At 47.2% G+C, this 10,393-nt stretch overlaps 1 long non-coding RNA gene and 1 other non-coding gene across 8 annotated transcripts in view; one reads left to right on the forward strand and one right to left on the reverse strand.

The window, feature by feature from the left end:
- LOC103351799 (uncharacterized) overlaps positions 1 to 10,393 on the reverse strand; it is a 105,117-nt gene that overhangs the window by 15,364 nt on the left and 79,360 nt on the right. The gene's annotated exons all lie outside the window — the stretch shown is intronic.
- On the forward strand, positions 72 to 178 carry LOC127485000 (U6 spliceosomal RNA). The gene has a single exon (XR_007912209.2). It is a non-coding gene; the product is annotated as a U6 spliceosomal RNA (small nuclear RNA).

The raw sequence follows: 10,393 nt of genomic DNA on the forward strand, positions 1-10,393 counted from the left end.
GGCCAACAGATATATGAAAAAATGCTCAGTATCACTAACCATCAGGGAAATACAAATCAAAACCACAATGAGGGCTCGCTTCGGCAGCACATAGACTAAAATTGGAATTATACAGAGAAGATTAGCGTGGCCCCTGTGCAAGGATGACATGCAAATTCATGAAGCGTTCTATATTTAAAACACACACACACACACAATGAGCTCTCAGCTCAGCCCTGTAAGAATGGTTATTATCCAAAGCACAGAGAGTAACAAATACCGGCGAGGATGTGGAGAAAAGGGAACTCATTTTTTTTTTAATATTTTTTCCTAGAAACTTTTTATTTAAGGAATACGAACTTCATGCATTTCATAAACACGAAAGGGGAACTCTTAGATACTGTTGGTGGGAATGTAAATTAGTGCACTCTGGAGATTTCTTTAAAAACTAGAAACAGGCGTTGTGGACAACATCCCACATGAGCAAGGTTGAACTCTTAGCTGCTCCACTTGTGATCCAGCTCCCTGCTAATGTTCCTGGGAAAGCAGCAGAAGATGGCCCAAGTGCTCGGGGTCCTGCCACCCATGTGGGACACCTGGATGGAGTTCAGGCCTCCTGGCTTTGGTCTGGCCCAGTCTTGGCTGTTGGCCGTTGTGGCCATTTGGGAAGTAAACCAGTGGATGGAAGATCTCTCCCTCCCACTTTCTCTCCCTGTCTCTGTAACTCTGCCTCTCAAATAAATAAATCTTAAAAAGAAAACTAGAAATAGAACTACCACAGGATCCAGCAATCCCACTACTGGGTATAAATCCCAAAGGCACAAACGCATTGTATCAAAGAGATACCTGGTCCACCATGTTTATCACAGCACTGCTCACAAGAGGCAAGGTATGGAATCAACCAAAGTGTCCATCATTAGATGAATGGATAAAGAAAATGTGGTATATATGTACACAATGGAAAACTATTCAGCCATTAAAAAAGAATGAAATCTTATCATTTGCAGCAAAATGGATGGAACTAGAAGACATCATATTAAGTGAAGGAAGTCAGGCACAGGAAGACAAATACCATATGTTCTCCCTTATATGAAGGAGCTAAAAACAAAACAAACAAACAAAAACCTCAATCTGAACAGAGGATGATGACTACTGGAGGCTGGGAGGAGTAGAGGGACACAGGGAATTCAGATTGAACAAACAGAGGAAGCTGGGTGTGGCTCATTAAGTGTGACAACTATATTATACTAATATGAGATGTTATAACAAGGGGAATTTGGGTGTGGCTTATAGATTGTAACAAATACACTCATGTGAAAACAGGGGAAGCTGGGTATGGGGTATACGGGAACTCTGTACTACTTCACAATTTTTCTTTTGTGTATTTAAAACTATTTTGAAATTAAAAAAAAAAAAAAACTGGGGCCGCCATTGCAGCACAGTAGGTTAAGCCACCACCTAAGATGCTGGCTTCCCATGTCAGAGAGACAGGTTCAAGTCCTCTCGGCTGCTCCACTTCTGATCCAGCTCCCTGCTAAAGTGCCTGGGAAAGCAGTAAAAGATGGCCCAAGTACTTGGGCCCCTGCTACCTGTGGTCCAGGCTCCTGGCTTTGGCCTGTGGCCATTTGGGGAATGATCCAGTAGACAGAAGATCTCTCTCTGTGTCTCTCCCTCTGTCTCCCTGTCACTCTGTCTTTTTAATAAATAAAATCTTTTTTTAAATATAAGATTAATGTGGTGCAAAAAATTTAAAACAGGGGCCAGGATTGTGGCATAACAGGTTAAGCTACCACTTGTAATGATGGCATCTCATATGAGCACGGGTTGGAATCCCAACTGCTCCACTTGCAATCCAGCTCTCTGCTAATGCACCTAGGAAGGCAGCTGATGATGACCCGAGTGCTTGGGCTCCTGCCACGCAAATGGGAGACCAGGAAGGAGTTCCAGGCTCCTGGCTTCAGCCTGCCATTATCTGGGGAGTGAGCCAGAGGATGGAAGATCTCTCTCTCTCCCTCTCCCTCTCTTCCTATCTCTCTCTCTCTCTCTCTCCCTCTCTCTGTAACTTTGCCTTTCAAATAAATAAAATAAATCTTCAAAAATTTCGAGTTAAAGATTTTTTGAAACATAAAAACAAAATTGCAAACCCTTTTCCGGAATGGATGCATTTTGCCCTCCCAGCAGCAAATGTCTATGTCATCCAATCTCTCCACTTCCTTGCCAGTACTTGCTACCATCAGCATGATTTGTTTTAATCTCTCTAATATGTGTGTATCTCACAGTGATCTTTTTTCTTCTGGCTACAAGTTTCTCCAACACAAAATAAACCTGTACCATTTTACTGAGCTCACTGACCATACATATCCACAACCAAACTGGAATCTGGATGCTGACCCAGCCGTAGCTTCAGTTTTCTTGACCGCACCAGAGGCCTGTCTCAGGACAGCTGGAGTACAGGGGGGCAGGCATGATCTCAGGGGGTAACTTGAAGTTATCAGCAGGGTACTGGAAAACTGCACTTGTAGAATTTAAGAAGAAATGTCCCCAGGCAAGTGGTTCCTTCACGCAGCCTCAAGACTACGCAGGATTCATGATGTGGAGGTTGGGTACCTCCTTGTCTGCCAGCTCCAGGTGCTGAGTAATATGGATGTCCTTCCTGGCCCTCCTCATAGCCACCCTAAGAAGGAGTTCAGAAATAGTAATCTGGGGCCGGCGCTGTGGCGTGGTGGGTAAAGCCACGGCCTGCAGTGCCAGCATCCCATATGGGCGCCAGTTCGAGTCCCAGCTGCTCCACTTCCAATCCAGCTCTCTGCTATGGCCTGGGAAAACAGAAGAAGATGGTCCAAGTGCTTGGGCCCCTGCACCCATGTGGGAGACCAGAAAGAAGCTTCTGGCTCCTGGGTTTGGATCAGCTCAGCTCTGGCCGTTGTCGCCATTTGGGGAGTGAACCAGATAATCAAAGACCTCTCTCTTTCTTTTTCCCTCTCCCTCTCTCTCCATAACTCTTTCAAATAAATAAAAATAAATCTAAAAATAAATAAAGAAATGGCAGAAGCAGTTTTTGAGGAATAAAGCAAAGAAATGGGAGATGGGGAAGGAAGCCTGAGAGACCATGGGGCAGTACGGTGTTCCAGGGGGCAGCAGGCATGTCCAGCCGCTTGGAGCTGAGGACTTAGAAAGTGGATCTTCTGGGGTGAGCCTTTGGCATGGCGATTAAGATGCCACTTGGGACACCAGCATCCAGTACTGAGATGCCTGGGTTCAAGTCCAGCTTCCTGCTAATGTGCGCCCTGGGAGGCAACAGATAATGGTTTAAATGCTTGAGTCCCTGCCATTCACAAGACAGATGTGGATTGAGTTTCAGACTCCTGTCTTGGATCTGGCCCAGCCCCGGCTGTTGCAGACACCTGGAGAGTAAACCAGGGGCCGGCACTGTGGCGTAGTGGGTGAAGCTGCCACCTGCAGTGCCAGCGCCCCATATGGGCACCAGTTCGAGTCTCGGCTGCTCCTCTTCCAATCCAGCTCTCTGCTGTGGCCTGGGAAAGCAGTGGAAGATGGCCCAAGTTCTTGGGCCCCTGTATCTGCTTGAGAGACCTGGAGAAGGCTCCTGGCTCCTAGATTTGGATTGGCACAGCTCCGGCCATTGCGGTCATCTGGAGAGTGAACCAGAGGATGGAAGACCTCTCTCTCTATCTCTCTATCACTCTCTCTATCTCTCTACCTCTGCCTCTCTGTGGTTCTGCCTTTCAAATACATAGATAGATCTTTGAAAAAAACAAAAAGAGTGTGATGTGAACCAGTGGATGGGAGATCTGTGTCTTACACTCTCTTAACCTTCCAAATAAAAAAATATAAATATATAAAATAAATTGGGTGTGGGGCCAGCGTTGTGGCACAGTGATAAGCTGCCACCTGAAATGCCATCATCCCATACTGGAGTGCCAGTTTAAGTCCTTGCTGCTCTGCTTCTGATCCAGCTGCCTGCTAATGGGCCTGGGAAGGCAGCAGAAGATGGCCCAAGTCCTTGGGTCCCTGCACCGACATGGGAGAACCCAGATGGAGCTCCTGACTCCTGGTTTCTGCTTGACCCAGCCTCAGCTGTTGTAGCCATTTGTGGAGTGAACCAGGGAATGGAAGGTTTCCCTACCTGCTCTGTAACTCTGCCTTTCAAATAAATAAATACACCTTTAAAAAAATAAAGTGGATGTCCTGTGTTTGATATTACATTTTCTGTCATGTGGCCTAAGTTTGTTATCTTTCTCCATTGGCCCCATAAACATAGAAATAGATAAAAGAACAAGAAATCTGGAGACAGGGCTGGCATTATGGGGTAGTTGTAAAGTCACTGCCTCTCACACCGGTATCCCATTTGGGCACCGGTTTGAGTCCCGGCTGCTCCACTTCCCATCCAGCTCCCTGCTAATGCACCTGGGAAAGCAGTAGAAGATGGCCCAAGTCCTTGGGCTCCTGCATCCATGTGGGAGACCTGGAAGAAGCTCCTGGCTCCCGGCTTTAGATCAGCCCAGCACTGGCTGTTGTGGCCATTTGGGGAGTGAACCAGTGCATGGAAGATCTCTCTGTCTCTGCCTCTCTGTAACTCTGCCTTTCAAATAAATACATAAATCTTTTATTTTTTTTGTCTTTTTTTTTTTTTTGACAGGCAGAGTGGACAGTGAGAGAGAGACAGAGAGAAAGGTCTTCCTTTTTCCGTTGGTTCACCCCCCAATGGCCACTGCAGCTGGCCCACCGCGCTGATCCGAAGGCAGGAACCAGGTGCTTCTCCTGGTCTCCCATGCGGGTACAGGGCCCAAGTACTTGGGCCATCCTCCACTGCACTCCCGGGCCACAGCAGAGAGCTGGCCTGGAAGAGGGGCAACCGGGACAGAATCCGGCGACCCGACCAGGACCAGAACCCAGGGTGCCAGCACCGCAGGCAGAGGATTAGCCAAGTGAGCGGGGGGCCGGCCAATACATAAATCTTAAAAGAAAAAAGATTTCTCTTTGGAATCACTGGTAACTGCAACTAAGCAAAGGCAGAATTCAGTGGCTGATGATGACCTGCAGTGCATGCTGCTTCTATCCAGAAGATTCCAAGCTACTGGTTAGTTAGTAAAGGAATTGACTGAAAGACCAAATTTTCAGTAAGATCCCAATGTCTTTGCCTGATTTCAAACACTGATTTTGCTAATTCATTTCCCCCAGAGGGTGGCAGCAGGGGTCTCTCTGTCGCCCAGGACCCAGGCCACTTCTAGGAGGGAGCTAACAGATGCAGTTTCTGGTTAGAGAGCTTCGGAAGGACCCAGTCATTTCCTCTCCCTTCCATGGGGTTGAAAGGCTGCCTGGGGCCTAGCAGGCTCTGGGGAGCAGCGGGATCCTCCCCAGCTGCCGCCCAATTAGAAAGCCAGCAATGTAGCAGAAAGTCAAGACTCAACAGGGCCAGGCCCCGGGGGTTGTCTTTGTTCCACCCTTTTTCCCATGCTGTGAAGTGACAGAGGAAACACACTACACTCCATGACAAGAATTAATGGTGTCAAACACACACCATCCATGCCAATTTAAGCACCGCTCTTCTCGGTCGGAATTGCAGCAAGGAGACAAAAGGGTGGTGGCTGCCTTTGTTCATCAACTACACTGGAAAGAACAGGCGCACAGTGTTCTTTGGCTGTACATTCATCCAGCTTGATGAATGCTCCCAAGTTTACAGTTCAGAGTGTTTTCGTTTTCAAGGGAGCAGTTTGCCACAAGGCATCCTGATCATGACCACACGCCATCTATAAGAATAGCCTGGCTTATAACCTCACACTGCCTGTAGGCCTAAAATGACCACAGCATCACTGTTTTGAAATTCTTGTTTTTAGGATCCGACGTTGTGGGGCAGTGGGTTAAGCCACTGTCTGTGACGCCGGCATCCCATTACGTGAGCACCAGTTTGAGTCTCGGCTGCTCCACTTCGGATCCAGCTCCTTGTTAATGTGCCTGAGAAGGCAGCGGAAGACGGTCTTGAATATCTGCGCCCTTGCCACCCACATGAGAGACCCAGATGGAGTTCCAGGCTCCTGGCTTCGGTGTGGCCCAGCCCTAGCCCCAGCTCTTGTGGCCATATGGGGAGTGAACCAGAGGTTAGAAGACCTCTTTCTCTCTGCCTCTCCCTTTCTCTGTCTGTAACTCTACCTCTCAAATAAATAAATAAAATTTTTTAAAAAAAGAAGAGGAAAGTATGTACAGAGACATTAACTCCCACAGTGAGGAAGTAGCAGAACTAGAATTCAAATCCAAGCTGATTCCAGAGCCCCTTCTTCACCACCACACACTGCCCTGTAGACATTTTCTTTTTGTTTGGACTGCAAAGAATGGTTCAGAAGTGGCTGGTTTTCCCTTAAAAAATAAAGAGGATCAAGAGAAACAGAAGACAAGCAACAGCTTGGGAGAAAATACTTGAATTTGCAAAACGCATATCTCATAAAGACTTACCCAAAATTGTAAAGAACTCTTTTTTTAAAAGATTTATTTTATTTGAAAGTCAGAGTTGCACAGAGAGAGAGAGAGAGAGAGAGAGAGAAGAGGCAGAGAGAGAGAAGAGTTCTTCCATCCACTGGTTCACTCCCCAGTTGGCTGGAATGGCTGGAGCTGCACCAATCTGAAGCCAGGAGCCAGGAGCTTCTTCTGGGTCTCCCTTGTGGGTGCAGGGGCCCAAGGAGTTGGGCCGTGTTCTACTTCTTTCCCAGGCCATAGCAGAGAGCTGGATCAGAAGTTGAGCAACCAGGACACAAACCAACGCCCATATGGGATGCCGGCACTGCAGGCAGTGGCTTTACCCGCTTTGCCATAGCGCCAGTCCAGCAAAGAACTCTTAAAAAATCAACAAGAAGAACATGAACAACTCGAGTTAAAAATGAGCAAAAGATCTGAATAGGCATGCCATCAAAGAAGATATACAGATGGCAAATAAGCACATGGAAAAATGCTCAACATCGTATGCCATCAGAGAATTGCAATTGAAACAGCAATCAAATACCACTACACATCTAGCAGAATGATGAAAACCCAACACACTGGGGGCCAGTATTGTAGCACAGCAGGTTATGGACACTGCTTCAATGTCCCAGATGCTCTGCTTTGCCTCATGTTTTTAAATTTTCTCTGTATTTTACAATGCTTTCATATCTTGGGATGAGACCGCTTGAGTGGTCCGGGAGAGACCACTCCTTCCAGAAATAACTAATTCCTGAATACAGGAAATAATTTGACCTTGAGCATGCCTTTGATATGCAAGCCAACCATTCAACCATCTCTATTTTTTTCTCTTATACACCAAGCCAATATCCTCCCAGCCCTAAACCACCTCAGGTACCAGTCAATTAGGGCTACCTCATAGCCCACCAAAATTATTCAAACTATCCAATGCTAATAATTCTCCTCAGCATACTGTGTAGCTGTCTCACCCATTCCCTCCCAAAAAAGCCACAAGAAAAGCTCTGGGCCATGCTTTCCCCTCCTTTCCTCGCTCTGCCTCCTGACTGAGTCTGGGGGCATTCCTTGCCAAAGTTTTTTTCGTATGGGATCAATGTGTTCTGGCACAACCCACTGCCGTCAATCTGAACATATTTTCTGCTCATGTCTTCCACCCACAAATGTATTAACTTTTCTAGCTTAACTAAGCACTTACGCCCTGTGGCCTGAACTTTTAGCTGTTAAGAATGACAGCAAAACTAGGTTGAATTTCTCTTTCCTTCATAATTTCACAGATAGAAGACTCTGAGAGAGAGGGAAGAATGGAGGGAGAGGGAGAGAAAAGGAGGAAGGGAGGGGAAGAGAGAAGGAGGGAGGGAGAGAGAGAGCACCTACCATTTCACTCCCCAAATGCCCTCATTGGCCAGGACTGGAAGCAGGAACCCATCCAGGTCCCCCATGTGAGTGAGAGGGACCTTAAGTTATCACTTGCTTTCTCCCAGGGTCTGCCTTAGCAGGAAGTTAGAGTGAAGAGCAGAGCTGGGACTCGAACCGCGGCACTCTGATACGGGATATGAGCTTCCCAACCAGATCTCAACTGCTAGGTTATTCACAGCAGAAGATTCATTCTTATGGTAGATTTAGGGATTTCAGCATATAACCTTTCTCTTGTTCTGTATTAAATTAAAACTGTCAACTTTTCACTTAAAGCAAACAATTTGGTGGGCCAGCATTGTGGTGCCTGGGAGACCCACATCCCATACAGGAGCCCCGGTTGAACACCTGGCTGCTTCGCTTTCAATGCGGCTCCCAGCTAATGAGCCTGGGAAAGCAGTAGAGACAAGTACTTTGGCCCCTCCTACCCGGGGGGTGGGGGGAAACCCAGATGGAGTTTCAGGCTTCTGACTTCAGCCTGGCCTAGCCCCAACCATTGCCCAAGCTGTTGTGGTCATTTGAGAAGTGAACCAGGGGATGGAAGGTAGTTCTCTCTCTCCTTCTGCTATTCAAATATAATAATATATCTTTTATTTTTTATTTTTTTTTATTTTTGACAGGCAGAGTGGACAGTGAGAGAGAGAGACAGAGAGAAAGGTCTTCCTTTTTGCCGTTGGTTCACCCTCCAATGGCCGCCGCGGCCGGCGCGCTGCGGCCGGCGCACCGCGCTGATCCGATGGCAGGAGCCAGGAGCCAGGTGCTTTTCCTGGTCTCCCATGGGGTGCAGGGCCCAAGCACCTGGGCCATCCTCCACTGCACTCCCTGGCCACAGCAGAGAGCTGGCCTGGAAGAGGGGCAACCGGGACAGAATCCGGCGCCCCAACCGGGACTAGAACCCGGTGTGCCGGCGCCGCAAGGCGGAGGATTAGCCTAGTGAGCCGCGGCGCCGGCCAATATATCTTTTTTTTTATATGGGATGCTATGCTGGAGGTGGAGGTTTAACCTAATACACCACAGTACCAGCCCCTAAGATCAGACTCTTTTTTTTTTTAAAGATTTACTTATTAATTTGAAAGGCAGAGATATAGACAGAGAGAGGGAGAGAGAGGTCTTCCATCCGCTGGTTCACTCCCAAAATAGCCACAACGGCTGAAGCTTAACCGATCAGAAGTCAAGAACCAGGAGCTTCTTCTGGGTCTCTCACATGGGTGCAGGGACCCAAGGACTTGGGCCATCTTCTACTGCTTTCCCAGGCCACAGCAGAGAGCTGGATGGGAAGTGGAGCAGCTGGGACTCTAACTGGCACCCATATGAAATGCTGGCACTGCAGGCGGTGGCTTTACCTGCTATGCCACAGCACTGGACTCTAAATATACCTTTTTTTTTTTTTTTTAAAGAAATCTCCTCAGCCTAATATACATTTCATGGTTCACAAGTTCTACCTTCCACAGAACACTAAGACACAAACAATTCAGCCAAGTTCCTTGCCACTTTATTACAGGGGGCATCTTTTCTTCACTGCCTACTACTCAACCTGGTCTCTGCTGGAGATCTCGTTAAAGGGCCATAAACATCCACACGCCTACAAAGAATCTGTCCATGATTACTTATTCTCTACAAAGACTTCTTCTGCTTTCCCTTTCCTTACGTCTAGCTTGTTCCTCCAAACTCTCCAGCCTCTATCCTTTACCCAGTTCTAGAGCCACGTCAACACTTCTAGGTATTAGCTTCAGCAGCACCCCGGCTGCTCAGTACTTTCTTAGTTTGGGCTAGCATATTAATAAATATGTATCACTTAGGAACACATATTTAGATACTTTTGAAACTGCACATAATATATATATATTATATATATATGGATATAATATATACCCATATTTTAACATATATATACAGGGGCCGGCGCCATGGCTCACTAGGTTAATCCTCTGCCTGTGTCGCCGGCATCCCATATGGGCGTCAGTTCTAGTCCCGGTTGCTCCTCTTCATGTCCAGCTCTCTGCTGTGGCCCAGGAAAGCAGTAGAAGATGGCCCAAGTGCTTAGGCCCCTGCACCCGCGTGGGAGACCAGGAAGAAGCACCTGGCTCCTGGCTTCAGATCGGCCCAGCTCCAGGCCTTGTGGCCATTTGGGGAGTGAGCCAGTGGATAGAAGACCTCTGTCTCTGTCTCCACCTCTCTCTGTAACTCCACCTCTCAAGTAAATAAAAATAAAATCTTTAAAAAAAATACAACGAATGTAAAATTTAAAATTTCAAAACCGGTTAATTTATTACATCACCCACGATGTGTATGAAGCGACAGTGATCCTTTCCCATGTGGTCAGTGCTAATGATCCAAAGCCATCACTGCGTGCATAGAGAACAGGAAGGCGTTCCTTCTTCCAAACGTGCTTTCTCAAAGACCCTGCTTGTGGCGCTTTGTAACTGCTGAACACTTTGCAGCCGTTTTGTCAGAAGGAGTTCAATTTATATAACTCTACTACATTGTATATGAAGACCACTCAGTGTCCACTCTGAGGTTTTCTGTGTTGGGA

This window comes from Oryctolagus cuniculus, chromosome X (genome assembly GCF_051225735.1).
Source record: "Oryctolagus cuniculus isolate XC-2025 breed Fujian yellow rabbit chromosome X, ASM5122573v1, whole genome shotgun sequence".
Lineage (NCBI taxonomy): Eukaryota > Metazoa > Chordata > Mammalia > Lagomorpha > Leporidae > Oryctolagus > Oryctolagus cuniculus.